At 41.8% G+C, this 18,537-nt stretch overlaps 1 long non-coding RNA gene across 2 annotated transcripts; it reads left to right on the top strand.

Annotated features, from left to right (window-relative positions):
- Window positions 1-3,005: 3,005 nt before the first annotated feature.
- On the top strand, window positions 3,006-17,117 carry LOC122972635. Of its 2 annotated transcripts, XR_006399794.1 has the most exons (5): window positions 3,006-4,059; window positions 10,219-10,480; window positions 13,893-14,147; window positions 14,424-14,523; window positions 16,907-17,117. It is a non-coding gene; the product is annotated as an uncharacterized LOC122972635 (long non-coding RNA). The 2 variants fall into 2 exon arrangements; XR_006399795.1 differs by lacking the exons at window positions 14,424-14,523; window positions 16,907-17,117 and having other exon boundaries at window positions 3,022-4,059; window positions 13,893-14,153.
- The last annotated feature ends 1,420 nt before the right edge of the window (window positions 17,118-18,537 follow it).

Raw genomic sequence — 18,537 nt, 5'->3', positions numbered from 1 at the left:
TTCATTTCAGAAGTGTAACAGCTGGACACAAGATGTCTCCTACTTCACCAAAAAAATCAATTCTCAGTGTACATGCACTGGAGACATCAAGTTTCCACATCACACATGGAGCCTCATGGTAGTTCAGGCACAGAAGTCAGTTTATAGTCACATATTCCATACACCCTCCAATCATCTACCTCTCTCAATTGACGGTCTATATAAACATTTGTTACTCATTCAGTCTGCCTACAACAGCTCACTGCTACACCGCTGCCTTCTTCAGAATGGAACTCTCACCACCTCCCCAGCCTCCTCCTGTAGTGGCATTCAGCTGTTTGTGATTTTGAATGTTTCTTTTTAATGTGTACACGTTCATCAAATGTTCTAAGGGACAATCTGTGTGAAGCTTGCTCAGATTTGCTCCAGAGCATCAAATGAGTAGAGCCACACCGCCAAACTTAACTATCTGTTTTCATAAATAAGCCATGGGAAATTCTGTTTTAGAAGTGCGTCTAAATTGGATTAAACTTTATTTGAGTGCTGAGAAACATTTTCACTGACAATAATGCTCTCACAGCCTGCTCACATTAACACCTTGAAGCTGCTCAGTACAACAGTCTGATCTGTTGGCCACTGAAATTACTCAAATGAAGCAGTTTTGGGGGTTAAGGACCTTGTTCAAAGGCACCTCAGTGGTGGTAATGAGGTAGGAGCAAGAGCTGCTCTTTCACTTCCCCCACCTATATTTGCCTATATCTAGCCTTTACATCACTGCTGTATATTGAGTTTGGTGAGACTACACAAAACAATTGTGAATTTTATTCAAAACATATGACAAATCACTTTTGCCAGAATATATTGGCAGTTTTTTTGGTTTCTTTTCATTTTTGCACCTTGGTGTATAAAAGGTAAAATGTGTAAGAAAATGGACTTGACATGAAGTGGGCTTAGTTATGTTTTTTGGGTAGTTATTAGCAATTTATTTTATTTATCGGCTTTACTTATCTAACAGTGCGCAGATGTGTCACCAGCAGTGAAAGATGTGGGCTGAGGAGTGTTTGATCACAGCTGCTTTCCTGCTATGCAGATGGAAAGACTGATTTCAGCATTAAAGTTTAGCCTCTGTTTTCCTTTATTTTCTAAAACACATTAATGGCACCTTGCTGTGCTTTTGAATTTCATTATTAAGGGGGACAAATCTGTTACAGTATATATGACCTCTCCATCCTCACGTATCAGGGTTTAAAATGTACCAGAGGATACGTTTTCAAACCCTGACAGCTTGAGCTGGTTTGGGCATGTTGGCCAAAAATCGATGTTTCTTGTGTCAGTTCTATTGTGAAATAGGGAATTTTCACTGACAAAAGCTTGTGTTTATTTTGGCATCAAAGGCTGAGTTTGAGTACAGCATTCAGGTGAATACGGTGTCAGTATCTAGGCTTTAAAGACAGCATACAGGCAACAACCAGAGAATCCCTGTTATTTCTACTAATGGAACACAGTGATACTGAGGTGATTTCTAGGGTGTTTTTTAAATATATTTTCTATGTCTTTTCTATTTCAGCAACAGCTTCCCCTAAAAATCATTTGTTCAATGCTAGTTTACAAAAGAGCTCGAATAATTAAGGTGCTGACCCTGACCAATAACCTGTCATTAATATTAGTGCGGAGGGTGACTTTTCACATGATACCACCCACCTCATCACATCAGTGGCAAACAAAACAAACAGGTGGCTGCTATGAGTATGAGAGCTTTGACAAAAGGAGGAAAACAAAAGGAAATCCTAGAATAAGAGATGCCATGAGAACTAACAATGAACAATCAGTAAGACATACTGAACAGGTAAACGCATACAGTATGAACACCAGTGAAGGCATACAACATGCCAGAGCCCTGCTCTTCAAATGTGGTTTAACCAATCCAGCTATAATAAGCTGAAAGGCTTAAAATGCACTTAGAGTTTTGAGTAGCTAATTTTGGATGATGTTTTGAATAACAGAACACTTTATTTTGAAATACAGGCATGTTAAGTTATATGTGAAAAATGTCTTGGTCATGATTCAGTTAACTGCTTTTCAACAAGTTCTACAAAATATCAGTAGGAAGGTGTGTCTTCCAAAATCGTTAAAAAATCATCGACATAAAAATGATTCACAGGACAGTATTCACTGCACCGTAAATGCACTGCTGTAAATGCATGCACATTACTTTTATTTATGGTAAAGACTACTATATACTTTAAGTATCCACCAGATACTTTAAACATATTTATCTGTTATACACAATGTAGTATTATATTTTGGAGTGCAACGTCCATGGTTCCATTGGCTGTAGACCTTCTCTTGCATGCTATTCCCCTCTCTCATGTTTCCAATCTCCCTGCACACAAATCTAATGTAATGTGCTTTGTTTCCTGGCACATTACTACCACCAACTGTTGATTAGTGGAGTAGCGTTAAACCAAGGACAGGCTGTGTATCGCATTGCTCCATAGTACCACTAGGGGTCAAAAACTGCACACGGTACCTGTTAAAGGCTTGATTTGACAAGTTTCAGATACATTTTAAGTCAGTTCTTATAGATGGAAAAATCCAGGCTCAAATTATATTACAGGGCTCTAGTCTTTAAAGCAGGATTAGTTGGCCTGATGAAAATCAGACCTCAAAGGATATTGTGGCTGCCTCTAGGCATGTTTGTAAAAATGTTCAGATTTTTTATTATTAAGAGGATTGTGTTTCTGGGTTTTTGGTTTTCTGTTGCTGTGTTTTTCCTCCTGTGTCCCTATGCTCCTCCCCAGCCTGCTTTTCCCTCTGCCCTCCAAACACATGCCCTGTATCAGCCTAATCAGCCTGCCATGCTCCTAGTGTTTTTCCCCAGCTGATGAGCTCCTTTTCTGTTCTATTCTCTGTTCTGTCAACCAGATAGGCAGAGCCAATCTAGTTGACCTCCTGCTCATCCACCAGTGCGGTTCTGCCGGCCTGGTCGCCCTCCAGCCATCTGTTGTGCCTTCCAGTTGCCCTCCGGAGAGACACCAGCCGTCTTTCCTGCCACCCAAGTGACTATGCCCATTGGTCCAGCCCCCAGGCCATCCACTTGAGGTCTCCCTCTCTGCCCCTGTCCTGTCCCTAGGCTGCTTGCTCCTCTGCCCTTCTACACATCTGCCCTGTATCAACCTCATCAGCCCTGCCCTGCTCCCAGTGTTTTCCCCAGCCAATCAGCTCCTTTTCTGTTCTCCTGTCACATCACCTTATTCTTCTCACCTGAGTTTCTCTGCCCATCTTCCCACCTGCACCTCATCTCCTCATTAGTTCAGTCAGTATTTTAGTTCTGCGTTTCAGTTCATTCTTGTTTGTTCATTTGTTCTGTTCAATTTTACTTTGTCTGCATGCCTGAACCTCAAATAAAATGATCTTTTCAGTTCCTGCTACTCTTCATGACAGAATGATCCAGCCACACAGACCCAGCGGAAGATCTTCATGAGGTGACAGGTTAACTGTTGTGCCATCACACTGACTTGAAGTATGCCTCCACTAATGAGGACAGAGAGGAGCATGCACCCCAAACTACTGGCAAGCAGCCTTCACTCCAATCCATCAGGCTTGGGTTTGTGAGCCTGTATATACAACCTGCCTGTCCTGATCCTGCATTCCCTTAACCCCATGAGACTAAGCTCCCGACGCCACTTACTCTCTCAGCATCACCACAGAGTCTCTGCTGCCCACCAGATCCAGAGCGTGTCCAGATGGCTCCCATTGATCTCCAGTCTTGGCCCATGGGCCCCCAATGCCGGCTCCATCCAGGCCAGCCGAAGCTCCAGTCCTCATCATGCCGGTGTGAACCCAGCCTGCTGCTCCAGACCAGTGGGCACCCCAGTAGCCTTTCTACCAGTCTGCTAGCTTTGACCCTGCTAGTCACCAGCCTGACTTCAAGACCACTAGCCTCCAGTCTACATCTGCCCCTGAGTCAGATAGCCTTCTGCCTGGTCATTCCCCTCCAAGTCCAGCCCCAGTCTCTGCGAACACTGTCAACAGTATGAACTGGACCCACTCATGGACCCAGCAGAGATACTGAAGGAGGTAAACAATTCTTTATTTTTTTTAAATGCTGTGGAGTGATTCTCTGCCTACCACTGTGAGACCTCCAGCATTAAGCAAAAGGATGCAGCTTTTTCTCTGGCACTCTTATGCCGTTGATCCTGTTTTGGCTGCAGCTGGTTCCCTGCTTGTGTGTCCTGCTCCTGATCTGCAATGCCCCTTGCCTGAACCTCCTATCCCTGGTGAACTGCAGCAACTTCATATCCCTGGTGAACTGCAGTAATCTCATGTCCCTGTTCCTGAGCTGCAGCTTGTAGCGGTTTGAGCAAACTTACCCAGCCAAAGTCTGAGTAAGACACAATATCAAACCCCACAAAGGATACATGTATTAAGTCTATACATGACCCTAGGTAATGTTTCAAACACAGGATGCAAATGACCATAAACCACAAGAAGAACACTTAGTTACAATAAAATTATCTCAACCACACCACCAGTTTATTGTTCAAAAAATTATATTAGTGCAAAGTAAGACAAAAGCAAAATTCTTTATAATTCAGTGCAGGTCCATAATTTCAGTTCAGGTCCATCTCAGGTTATAAAGGAAACACAAGTACTCCACTTCGGGTTTTCCCCGGTTATCGGTTCAGGTCATTTCAGTTCAGAAAACAAAATAATCCACAATCCTCTCACCCAGTCATCTATATCAGCCCCTGAGCTTTCCTCCCCACATGCCCGACACAGCTGGGAGAGGTCATCAAAATCAAAATACAGACATGATTGTAGTCAAATGCCAATACACACACACACACAACATTTAAGCATATCTGGTAGAGTACTGTATACCTGTGTCATTCAGCAGGGACATTACCATGTCCAGCCGCAACCTTGCCACACCTTCCTGGTCCACAGGGTACTGGACAGTGTCCCCCTGCAAGATTTGCCCTGCAAGCTAAAAAGTTTGATAGGTATAATTATGAAGTCTCATCCTAATAACGGATGTCTGCAGAGATAATCACATTGTTACTTTGCACACAAACACGCCACATGACGTAGTGTCCTGTTGTTTCAGGTGGCTAATTGTGGAGCACACCCACCTCCCAACCGCGGGACGGTGCCTGCAGACCAGTGCTCTACACAGACAACACAGTGATATACAGTTTGCCAGTCTTAACTTCAGCTCATGTAAGATCCCTTTCAATTCAAGATAAGTTGAATGATGTTAAAAGGACTTCACAAGGACAACCTCATGTTTGCCTAAGAAAACAGTAATCACAAGGAAGATGATCTAACGTGCTTTGTTGCTCCCTCAATATTATCCAAAGTTTATGAAAACAGAAGTCAGTCTAATGCACACATTACAGCCGATACTTCACTCACCTTGTTACATCCTTGCAGTGGCTGAGTTGCCAGTTTCAGTGGCCCTGAATGGGTCCACAAACAGGGACCTCATCTCCTTAAGATACATGATCTATGGAAATGCAATTAAAAATGATAGCCAACCTCTCATACGCCAGATGGTCCCATTGTTGCATCTAAATCTGTTAACACTTAAGATTACTTACAATGAGTGTCCAGTGTCTGTTGTGACAAACCGCACCTGCTTCTACATCATATTTGGAAAGTTGACAAAAATAAAATGCACACATTGAAATTCATGAGTTAACTATATTCGAAGGGTAAAACTACTCACCCTTTCTAAAACCTTTCTTTGAGCCCTGCCAGACTGCTGTCATTGTGTAGGCATCAATAATGGAAGCCCCCATTCTCCTCCCCACAAGCGAAGGCGTTCACAATCTATGAGTAAAAGAATGACTTGTGATCCGCTGTTGTTCAAACAATCTAGAAAGTGAAATATCACATCAATAATATTTCTTATTAAATAATAAAAAGAGAAAGTACTTCACTCTCCAACTTCTGTCCTGGGGCCAGGTCCAACAAGTTCTCACTGTACACCTTGTATGGCCCAATCCTGGAGAATAGCGTCTCTTTGCTCCTCCCTGCCCATATATCCCTGATTACTGTAAAAATATCAATGTCAGTTATTTGTGAAATGCATGATTTAGGATGTAAATTGTGGGAGTTTACTCATAAATTTCTGTGGCACTTGGAGGTTCTGGGACATTGTGGCTTGTGGCTGGCCTGTCCGATGTTGGTCCGTGTATGTCTGTATGTGTCTGTTGTGGTGTAGTGTGTGTGTTGTGCTAGCCAGAGGATCCAACACTGTTTGTAAATTGTCAGGGATCCTCTCCTCTGGCTGCACATAATGCAAAAGATGGTCAATGTTCTCTCTAAGTGAACACTTGCCCCTGTCTGACACCAGATTTGCACTTTTCCCCTCCAGTTTTGAAATTATGAAGGGTCCCAGCATGTCAGGGTCCATTTTTCCCCCTTTCCTCTGCTCCTGTCTTATATTCTTTCACAATACCATATCCCCCACTTTGAAATGGTCCTCCTGGCCCTTCTCCTCTCGTCGCTTGCGGACTTTGTCCTGGCTTTTAATATTTTGTTTGTATGTTGCCTGCTGTCTCTTCAGCCCCTCAGTGATCTCCTCATTTTTAACCACGTTTCTGACTCTGTCTTCCATTACCTGCCACATTTTACGTCATACTCTTCTGGAACCCCGGCAGGATACCTCGCCTCCCTCCCAAACATGAGGTAATACAGGCTGTATTTAGTGATCAGCTGCTTTTTTGTTCTAAGGCTAAACATGGTCGACTGGAGGTAGTGGTCCCACCGTTGGGGATTATCTTCGACCACTTTGTTCAGGGACCTCAAAACACAGAATTCAGGTACAGGCATGAGGAGGAAGGAGAGAATTTAGATTCCCTGGTACAATATGACAACCTCTTTTCAGAAATTGTTATTACTGATTGCACGTTCAGATAATTATCTCATATCTCTTATATAATGAGAGCTAGAATTCATTCACATGTGAATGACAGAATATACCTCTGTGTGGTTCTGTTTAGTTTCTCCACAAGGCCATTGGTTTGTGGGTGATATGGGGAGCACAGGCTTCTTTTTATGCCCAGCCTCTCACAAAGGCCATAGTTGACCTAGAAACAATTAGTTGGACAAGAATGGAAGAAGTCAGCACAGCAACAGTTACATATTGGGGATTCATATTGACTCAATACTGTACCTTATTGCAGAACTCAGTGCCCTGGTCTGTTAGCAGTCTTTTAGGTGCACCAAATTTGTAAAAGTCAAGAATACAGCTGGTCACCTCATCTGCTGTTTTGCTCTTAAGTGGGTAGGCCTCTGTCCATTTGGTGAAATAATCAACCATGACACATATCTACTGGTTGCCACCATGTGTCTGCGTAGGTTTACCCACCAGATCCATTCCCACAAGTTTGAGAGGCTCTGTTACCTGGGAGGAATAGAAGACAAAAAGGAAAAAAAAATGAGACATGAGCATTATAGTAGGCTATCACTGTTGATGCCATTAATTCCTTTACCCGTATGGACTCATACTCCCTCTTTTCTTTAATACTGGCTCTCGGCCTGGCACTGTGGATACTGAGCAATCTGAACAGACAAACATTTCAAACTTATTACAAATGTGCCAATTAATCCCCCATATAGAGAACTAGTGGTAGGTTGTTGAGCATACAGTATCAGCAGGTATCATCAGCACACTTTTTGGAATTATCTGTAATGTCCTCTGTACAGCCTCTAAATTTGTATTCCACCTCAATATTTTAAAAATACCAACTCACCCACTTGAGAATGTACTCCTCCATGCCAGGCCAATAATACCACTGAATGATGGCACTGTGGGTCTTCTCTACCCCACAATGTCCACCAACAGGACTGCAGTGGAATTCCTCAAAGATTGAGCTTGCCTCCTCTGCACTTGCTACAACTTTTGCAAGGTGGTCTTGCTTTTGTGCCTGCACAAGTAGTACAGGTCTCCATCTGGTGTTTCAATGTCATGATATTAGATTATTGGGAGTTGTACCATAGCAGTTGATCATTGTATTATTAGGAACACATGGCATGCATCCTCACCCTTTATCCTGAAGTTATCAGCTCTTCTCTTAATTACATATTGTTGTTTACTGGTGTTACAGCCCTCTAAACCAGCTCACCCACAGAAGGCCCAACATAATTGAGAGTCAGGATTTACCACAATTAAACAAATTTATTAACAAAAACAACAACCAAATAACAGAAGCTGGTGAGCCGGCCAAAAAGAACAAAAAGAAGAGGAGACACCCAGACCAGCCCACAAAGGGCCGTAGGATCTGGGCTCTCCTCTCTAACCTAAATCTACATAACTAAACTTAACAGAAATAAGGACTACCAGACTCACCAACCCAAACCAAGGAACTAACAAAGGCAACTGCAACATAACAGAACAAACACAAAAACCAAACTGCTGCTGCTCAGGCTGGGAAAGTGGAAGAGAGAGGTCAAGCCACCTTCCTTCCCTCTTTATAGGCCCTCCCCTCAATCATCCACTCAGGGCCACCTGAGAGAAAGCACAAACAAAGGGTCAGTAATAAGGCTATGCATATCCCATCCAGCGGGGGGGGGGGGGGGGGGGGGGTATGTAACAACTGGTTAATCCTGCTGGATACTGGTCATTGATTTTTACATCCAGTACCTCCGTAACAATATTCGGATCCATTTTACTTACCCTACCTACTCCTACCTCCTTTCCCTTACCTTTTCACACACAAACAATTACAATGCACACAAATACATGATCACAACAACAAATACGCACACAGACACAAAACAGCCTCTCTCAGAAACACACCTCACTTACTCAGCCACTTTCACTCACAAAGACACTCAATCACCCACTATCAGTCTCTCTATCTCTCACTATATCTCGCTCACTAATATCCTGTCTAGTCGCTGCAAAAGCTCCATGGAAACGCCTAACAAACAAACCCACAAAGTCGTGGCATGTTAATCAACTTTATATAGCTTCCACTCCCCCCTCGTCATTTCATTTTCTACACCTTTTGTATAATCACAAATTAATCTGGACACATTACACTTTTCCACAGCTGACTCCACTCTGTGTTCGAACTGGGTATGTATGTTACAAGCTGTATCAAAGTATAAACAGTTCTCACATCGACTTGACATCAGATATATAGTGGTATTTGATACAAATATGACACTGTCATCAAGAACATTTTGTTAATGATTTATTGATGTTTGCTGTTACTGTTACTTATTTAATATTGGCTATTTAATATTGGCTCTGTTGGACACTGAGCAATCTAAACACACAAACATCATTTCAAAATTATGAAGGATAGGTTAAAACAAATGAATCTCTATACTGAGAACTAATGTTAACTGAACTTATATAGACTATTGTAACCCCGTAGTGATTTTGGTTTCTACACCTGTGGGTGAACATTATCCAGTCACTATTTGCTAAATGAAAGTTAACAGTCATGAGTAATATGGATAAATGAGCGTGCTGAATCGTGTAAGTATATCGATGTGATGAGAGGGATAAATGCCTGTAGCCTTCGATATAAAACATGATCGATGGTATATAACATTACAGAGTTTGTCACAAGTTAAACTGGGCGTTATGTTATCACAACTTGACACAGCTAACCCAGCTGCCAGCTAACTGCACGCTATGTACGAGTTGAACACATACGCACTGCAGACTGCATGTTTCATTTACAGGCTGTATAAAAGTGGAAACAGTTCTCAAATTGACCTGATGTCACATTCATGACGGAATATCAGACTATGAGCAACAACATTTTGTGAATGACTTAATGCTACCGGTGTTTGCAGTATTTTGAACAGGCATCGACACAGTCACCTAACACCGCCTAATGCACTGGAACATCACCAGTTAATTCAAACACCAGTTAAAGCAACACACTAGACTCCGAGGGAGCAGTAAAAACATAGACATATCACTGACTGACTGGGCTGGCGGGGTGTGGAGGTGACTAAAAAAACATAATATGGGTGATCACATTACATAACATACCATAATCCAGAATATGTCTGATTTTGAGATGATACATAAAACCAATCATATAGTCATGTAAATAACACAAATGGCAAAGAAATACAAAACTGTCAAATCATCATTCAACCATTGTTTACAAATACCATGTTTTACTTAATATGTTCATTAATATAACCATCAATAGGTATAATTTGGGTGATCGCCACAAGCTGTGTCCTGTTCCTGTGTTGCAGCAGTCTCCTGTTTCCCTGGCTCCACTGGCTCCACTGGCTCAACTGCCCGTCTTCCAGCCTCCTGACTCCGGTCCTGCATTCCAGCCGCCAGACTCCGGTCCTGACCGCCATGCATCGGCCGCACCTTCCGATACATGCCAGACCTTCAGCAGTTGAACCATCCATGTCAACCTCCTGCCTTGTCTTCAGCAGTCAGCTGCCCCTGCTGACGCCCAGCCAGACTTCCAGAGGGATAGGTGGATGGACTTCCTCTGCAAATGATGTAAGTGCCCCCTTTTTTAAAAAAAATGTACATATTTTTTTTTTTTTTTTAATTTGATTTATTTTTTTACTTTTTAAAAACCCTTTTATTGGCTGTTATGGCCTCACTGAACAAAGGCTCCCATGGAGACCAAAACATGACAAGCACGCCAAGACCTCTAGTTTAACAACAACCATTAGTTTTACTTTTTAACAAATCAATCATACTTAAAGGGTGAAGAAAAAGCAAACAAAAGGAGATGGAGATCCCAGCCAAAAAGAACAAAAGATGGGAAGTTACTGAGCCAGCCACACCGTGGGCCATCGCACCCAGCTCATCCCCCTACCTACCAAAAGAAATATGTACTCAACCTAATCAAAACCAAACCCAATAACTGGACTACTGGTGATCTCCATCCCAAACTAAAATGTAAAATAACAAAACCCAACACTCTAAATAATGTTGAAGAAAACAACAAAGGAAAGAAGGGGAAGGATTCACCTACATGCCACACGTAACATTGGCTTTGTGTGTGTTGATGTGTCTACAGTGTGTGTGAACACCTTGTAAGCTAGATGTATCCATTGATTAGGTTTGATTGTGCATTAGCTCCACATCTGACTGACTTTGCAGTAGGGCTCTAGGCATATTGGTTGATTTATAGCCTGACTAAAGTAGACTATATTATCTGTCCATGCATAATATGAACTTGGGCTGCTGCGTTAATTGAATGTAGACATATGCCACAGTGATAGGTCACTGCCTACCCAGGCAAAGATTTCACCACTACTGCTGCCCTGTATCAGCCTCACCAGCCCAATCCTGATCACCTTATTCCCCTCACCTGAGTTTCACTTTGTCTGCATGCCTGAACCACAAATAAAGAGTTATACTTCAGTTCCTGCTGCCTGCTGTGTCCTACATTTGGGTCCACCTGCTCCACTTCTTAATGACACTAAAATATTATGTTTATCAGATGAATTTATTAATTATTCCATAGCTTGTGTGTCTAGAAGACCACTGTCCTCGCCATCTCTTGTCATTTTTAAAGGACCAGTATGTAGGATTTAGTGGCATCTAGCGGTGAGGTTGCAGATTGCAACCAACTGAATACCCCTCCCCTCACCCTCCTCTTAAAAGTGTGAAGGAGAGTCTACAGTGGCCACAAAATGTGTGAAAAACAAAAGACCCTCTCAAGAGCCAGTGTTTGGTTTGTCCATTCTAGGCTACTGTAGGTGCAACATGGTGGGCTCCGTGGAAAGAGACCTGCTCCCTCTGCTCATTCTAAGTTAATGAAAACACAATTATTTTCAGATGATTATACACTAATATGAATATTACATACCATTTCTGCCAAGTCCGCTCCGCTAGATGCCACTAAATTCTACACACTGCACCTTTTTAAGTGAGGTTGCATGATTGTGATTATGATTACACTGTAATCACACTGGCAGAGAATTCATTACAGGCACTGCAGTAAACAATGCTTACTTCAGAATCCAATTAACTACAGCAAATATGCTGCATCAGTTAGTGGTGGCGTGTCCACACTGTACAAATAATATGTGCTCCACAAGGAGGATGCTAAAAAGAGCAGTGTCTGACAACCACTCCATGCCCCAGCACAAATCACATGGGCTGACTTCACTTTGATGTCTCACTGCTTGAGCCTCCATCTAGAGAGAAAGACAGAGAGAGAGAGAAGGGAGGGAGTTAAGGATGAGTTTATTTGGCAATCATTCCTTTACTCATAAACAGAAACAGTTTTTTGGACTGTGGTCCTTCTGATGTGATTCTCACGTGGCTTTCTGAGAGTTCATCTGAAATATGATTTGCTTAGAATTGGCTGTGCAGTCAAAGTAAACACAACATTCACAACAGTCATGCTACTGTACTGTTACCTGTTATTGCTCTTGTGCTGCCTGCACAGAAGACTGAAGTAACCCTAGATACTCTGCATCTGTGCAAGAGAGTATTTGCTTTTAAGCTTCACTTAACTGGCAACTTTTAGAAATCAGCAGGTCTCTGATATTTGTTTATTGAAGATACATTATATAACAGTACCCATGTTCATAAACTTATCAAAAATGCAAGTTTTACCATCAATTTGGAGTCCAAGGAATACTTCATTGGAAACTCTACAGTTTTCTCTCCCTTCAATTGATGTGATTGCTGTAGGCTTTTATTTTATCCAGCCAATTCCCACACTAACTGCAGTACGCACCAATAACCCCCAGTACACACATGTGAGCAGTCCAGACTGCAACACAGCAGCTGTGAATGCTGTGAAAGCAGAGCCTTGCATTTCTTCTCCTTATACAGTACAGTAACTGGTAGTTTAATGTAACAGAGCAGAACATAAAGCTGGAGTGCGAGACTTTTGTCCCCCCCTTCTGAGTAATTACAAAACCACTGTCGATACATGCTTATGTCATTGGCTCCACAGTAGCCTAACTGTCAAACAATCCCTGCAAAATGAGTCATTTCACTATCAGAATTTGATCTTGATATCATTTGGAAAGTCTAGAAGAGCTGTACAATTAAATTATTTTATCCTCATTCAAGTTAGCACAGGGCTAACTGGAGGTTAGCCAGCTTGGCCGGCAGAAGTCTGTAGTGCACATGCTCTGCCTATAGAGCGTGCACAGTATGCATTCATCCGGCCAGCGCAGTAATGTCAAACCCAACACCAGATTTAAAAACTCTAGTGTACTGTGAAATACAGAGATTTATCTGGTGGTGAGCGGCTTAATCAGCAGTGAGTGTGAACTCATTTTGCAAGGGCTTGAATGTAACGGACGTTCATTTATATGTAAAAGTTCCGCACTGCAGATTTAATTTGGAGCATCGGGGGGAGGCAACCCTGTCTACTAAAAATCACATTCCCATACAGCTATCTCAATAAGTTATTTATAAATTAATTTATAAATCCTTTCTATCCCACTGAGTTGAACATGGAGATTTCCACACACCAAATAGCCCCCATACAAAGGACTTTTATATTCTGTTTCTTCAGCAATAATTCTAATGTATCTCACCTTGTACATGGTCACATGGTTTTGTAATTAATGTTACACAACAGTGTTTGCACTACAATGTGTTTCAAGGATAGAACATGAGACGCTACTTTTGAAAAAGAAAGCAGGAAAAGAAGCTTTGAACCCTGGTAACCCAACATGTTTTTATTAAAAAAAAAAAATTAAATCTCAACATTGTGTAAAAAAAGTGTTACGTCATTTTTATGACTGTGTTGCATGGGTGTTAAAACTTGTTCATTCATTTTCATCACCCTTATCCCATTTATAGACTTTATCTTATCATTAAAATATAACAATAAACATACACACAAAACCTCTTGTACTCCTTCAATGGATATAATATATGTATATAATATAGCCTTCTTAATAATATGATTTTCATATTCCATTGATAGAACAGCTCCAATGACCCGTGTGAAGAGCAGGGAGCTGCGTTTGAAGCAAGCACAAGAATGGAAATTGGCTGGTGAAAAGTTTGATGTGTTCTTCACGGATGAATCAACAGTGGCATTGGAGCAGTTTGAACTACAGTGCTACAGGAAGAAAGGCTTCACTGGCATCAAGAAATCATGCATCAAGCATCCAGTGAAGCTTCAAGTTTGGGGAGGAATTTCACATCAAGCAACAGGAACATTGTTGATTTTTGATGAGTTGAGTGCAGTAAACTGTATATATTTATACTTAATAAATCTGTTGAAATGTTGTTGTTTTTTTCTTTTCTTTCTTTTTCCTCGCTTTTGCTTTTCTTTCTTCTTTGTTTCCTTCTCTCTTGTCTTCTTTTCCTTCTTTCCTCTTCTCTTTTCTTCTTTCTTTCTTTTTTCCTTCTTACTTTCGTCTTTCTCTTCTTGCTTTTCTTCTTTTTTCTTCTCTTCTCAAAACTCTCAAAAATTGATAGATAATGTTGCAACATGTTATTTCACCTGCAGGAAGTATGGATCAGCACTTTCATGAGGAAGAGATAATCAAAAAACTGACTGGGCCATATTTAAGAGACTTTCTTCATGCTCACGCATTGTTTCTCCCACGGTAGGCTGTTTTTCTATAAACATGGGCTCCATGCAACAACTCTTGACATGCCTACAACATGTAGCATAGCATAACTACATGATTAATTTTTCCTTTCGTTTCTGTTCTTTCAGGCCCTATTTACACCTGGCATTAAAATGTGTCACAAATGGACAGCTGTAAGTATAGGTGTGATGCATTGAGTTCCGATCATTCAGACCACTTTTGGAGCTGGTTTGGGCTGCATATGGCCACATTATTTTAGCAGTGTGAATGCTAGTGTGCCAACAATTGTCCCACCAGTCTTGACTTCTTGCACGCATCCATAATGTCCTCTCAGGTCTCATGGATATCACAGCGGAGGCAAAGGCCATGGCTCTCCTTTTGTTCCTCCTTTATCTCATCTCCATTTGGTTCTCAAATTACATAATACTGGGATCAGACTACACAATATTTTTTTCTTTCACAATGGTCACCATGTCAGATTAGATCATAGTGCCATAAATTCTTGCCGTGTCTTGGTCGGGAGACTGGCAACACTACAAGTATGACCCCAACCAATCATCATTCATGACCTTGCGTAAGTTTATAGGTCATCAGGAAGGAGGGTCAAGAAATTGTCAGTCATGGCTACAGAAGCGCTATATGTGTTGCTGGCAGTCTTGTGTTGTGAAGTAAGAAAAAAACAATTGTGGACCCATTCTTGGATGTCACCAAGAGAACAGTATGGCCTGACTTTCCTTCAAAGAGAACTTGAGATAACAAATGTGTTAACATGTCAAGAACATCACATAAATCTACCAGTGCTCTCTGGCGCACGTATATAAACACTGACACAGAAAGTCAGAGCTGTCCAGCGGCTTTCAGGCCGAGCCGCATTTAGTGTCTCAGACAGCAGGAAGAGTAGCAGCTCATCTCCATCTCCTCCACAGGCTGATTCAGGCAGGAAAACCTGATCAGCTGTGGCGATCTGCCATGAATACTGTTCTTTCTCTCATTAGTTCAGTTCACAACCCAGACCCACCTCCCTTGTTGTGCCACTGGGGTATTCAGGCATCCACACGAGTAATCCACCCCAAACCCTTTAAAAATATTGACCAAAAAAACAAGATGGTGACGTACCACTAGAAAAGAGGCAGAGTCCATCTATCAGTGTGTCCTGTTTTAGTAGCATCCGTGCCAATCCTTGGCCCCATCTACAGTCCATGGTTTATTGGTAGGATGAAATATCCGGAGTTACGTCTTTTTTGCTGCGCAGGTGTCCAAACAACCCCAGACCTCAGCAAAATAGAGGACTTCGCGCTCATATCCTGTGTGCACCGGTACACAATATTTTTTTTCCTAGGATGGCGTGCCTCTGATTGGCTTACCTTGATATTCTTACCTATATCGATATCAGCCTGTAGAGGAGGTGGAGATGAGACACTGCTCTCCCTGCTGTCTGAGATACTAAATACCGCTCAGCTTGGCTGGACAACCACTGGACAGCTTTGACTTTGTGTTGGTGTTTACATATGTGTGCCAGAGAGTATTCTGTCATCTTATTGGTCAACGTTAAGGAACACATCATAGGAGATGTCAAATTAGGCAGGAAAATACAAAAAATTCTGACATGCTAGAATTTTTGTCGGGGTGGGGCATCCAATACACCACATCACTGTTCTTGGATTATGTCACACTACACGCCCATTCGTCATTCCCAACATTCATAATCGCGCACAGAGCTTGAAATTTGTTGGCAACAACAAAATCGTGTCAAAACTGGGCAGAATTTGTGTAGTCTGATCCCAGCATATGCTGGCTTTGTCCATGTCAGAAAATTTCGAAAATAAATTTCAATATATTACAAGTGCTTCAAACATCTTGGGCAATTTGTTTTGCCTGGAACACACCAAGGAATAGACCCAGTCTGTATTTCTTCTTCTTCTTCTAATTTCCAGCAGACTAGGCATGGGAAGTGTGTTCTTCTTTCCAGCAGACTTGGCACAGTTTAATACATTGCTGCCTACATTGCATCAGTTAAAAACAACAATGCATTTGGTCTTTGCAAATGGAAATGATGTACATGTTTATTTGCATATAGAGCAGGGAAGTGAGATCACATAAGTGGTCACTCAAGACACCTGTGAAGACACATTCTAATGCCAGGTACAAACTGATGTACTTAGAGCTGTCCACTTGTGATTAGATCATCCAAGATGCATGTTAATGCCAGGTGTGAACAGGGCCGTAGACAATGATCCCAAATACACTGCAGCCAGTGTCAGAGCCTGCATTGAGCAGGAGGGACTTAACTTGGTTTGAACCCTACCAGAGGAAGTGACTTATGATTTCAATTACAGCTAGATGCATCTGTTTTATTCTGTGTCAAGGCAATGTTTGACTTTTCCATTTACTACTGTAGGTCGCCTGATCTGAACCCATTGAACTTGTCTGGCATGCCCTGAAAGACTTTGTCCGATGTGAAGCCAAGTCACACAACATGGAGGAACTAATTGCTGCAATAGAGATGTTCTGGACCAACAAACTCACCAGAGAGGCTTGCAACAACTACACAGACCATTTGGACAAAGTCATCCCACAGAGCATTGTGTTAAATGGAATTCCTACTGGTATGTAGTAACAGTTGCCCTCCCTCTTAGGCCATATTCAGACCAAATCAGGCGGTGCAGCGTTCAGCCACAGGGTCGAGTGGAGGTGTGTGGGGTTGTGGGTGTCTTCATTTGTGCTCTAGAACGTAACTGCTATGAAACAATTAGAAAATAATGTTTTATTGATCTGATTCACCAGCTTTCTCGCTTCCAGTGCTCCCTCTCTTCATTCACTCTCTAGCTCGCTCGACCACAGCTGCTCTCTCTCTCTTTCTCTCTCTCTCTTTTTCTCTCGTCTTTTTTAAAATGAGTTGGGAAGCAGACAGCAAAGTCTAACTTTACTTTTAACGCTATCAAATGAAGAGAAATGTTCCCCCCTCGTCCTAGTAACATCTTTATACTCCCTCATGGCAGGGTTTACAGCTCTGATCAGTCTGATCTCTGGCTGTGATTGGCCACCGCAGCCTTCAGCTGCAGTGACGTCGGGTTGCGTTTCTTGGGAACTACAGAGGTGAAAAGTCTAGCTAGCGACTTAAGCCCCTTTTGCAGTGGTAGTACCAGCGGCCTTTCAGTGGCAGAGTACATTGAGCAGGAGGATGTTTTGTGAGCGAGCATCAAGGTTTTGAATTTGATGCGGGCCAGTGGAGGGATATGAACAGCGGGTTGATGTACTGTTTTGTTCTGGATGAAGACCAGAATGCAGTGGCACATCTGATCATCTGCAGAGGTTTGGGGACCTCCTTCGTAAGATAGCTTATTCATAAACACTTATTAACACTTACTAACACTTTAATATCCTAAAATTAAAAGCGTAATAAAAATAAAAACTGCATTTTTTTTACACCTATTTCCACTTTTATTGGAATACAAAAATAAATAATTTTGCTTCCTCAACAAATATAGATATAAATACAAATACTGGGCTCTCTGCACATCCCTAGTGCCTACACAGTTTTATAAAGAAGTCTATTCCTCAGTCAGTGAACCCTTGCAGAGCAACACATCCTCATAAAAAAATAACAGTGTAGGTCTGAAATTCAGGCAGGCAAAAACAACCTATTGTTATTTTTACGCCATCGTGCACCTGTAGTAATACACTCTGGCTTTCCAAAAGCATTACAAATCACTATTAAAAAATAATTATATTTTAAAGAAAGACAAAGGTGTGGTTAAGGTCTGGTTAGGTTTAGACACAAAAAACCACTTCGGTAGGGTTAGGGAGAGATGATGGTTTGGGTTAAAATGATCACTTGAAACGTGTTTTATACTTCCTTAACAGTAAACACCATGACATCACAGTTTTTAAAAAAATGACACTCATGGTTTGACGCATGACACTCACAGTTGGACGTGGAAGGCAAACAGTGGTCTCCTGCAGCAAATTCCATTATCTAGTCATCCACCCAACCCTCTCCCTCCTCACAAGGCAAAAATCATCTCATCA

Source organism: Thunnus albacares, chromosome 21 (assembly GCF_914725855.1).
Source record: "Thunnus albacares chromosome 21, fThuAlb1.1, whole genome shotgun sequence".
Lineage (NCBI taxonomy): Eukaryota > Metazoa > Chordata > Actinopteri > Scombriformes > Scombridae > Thunnus > Thunnus albacares.
Note: the sequence above shows the minus strand (reverse complement) of the source record. Positions and strands in the feature narration are given on the sequence as shown.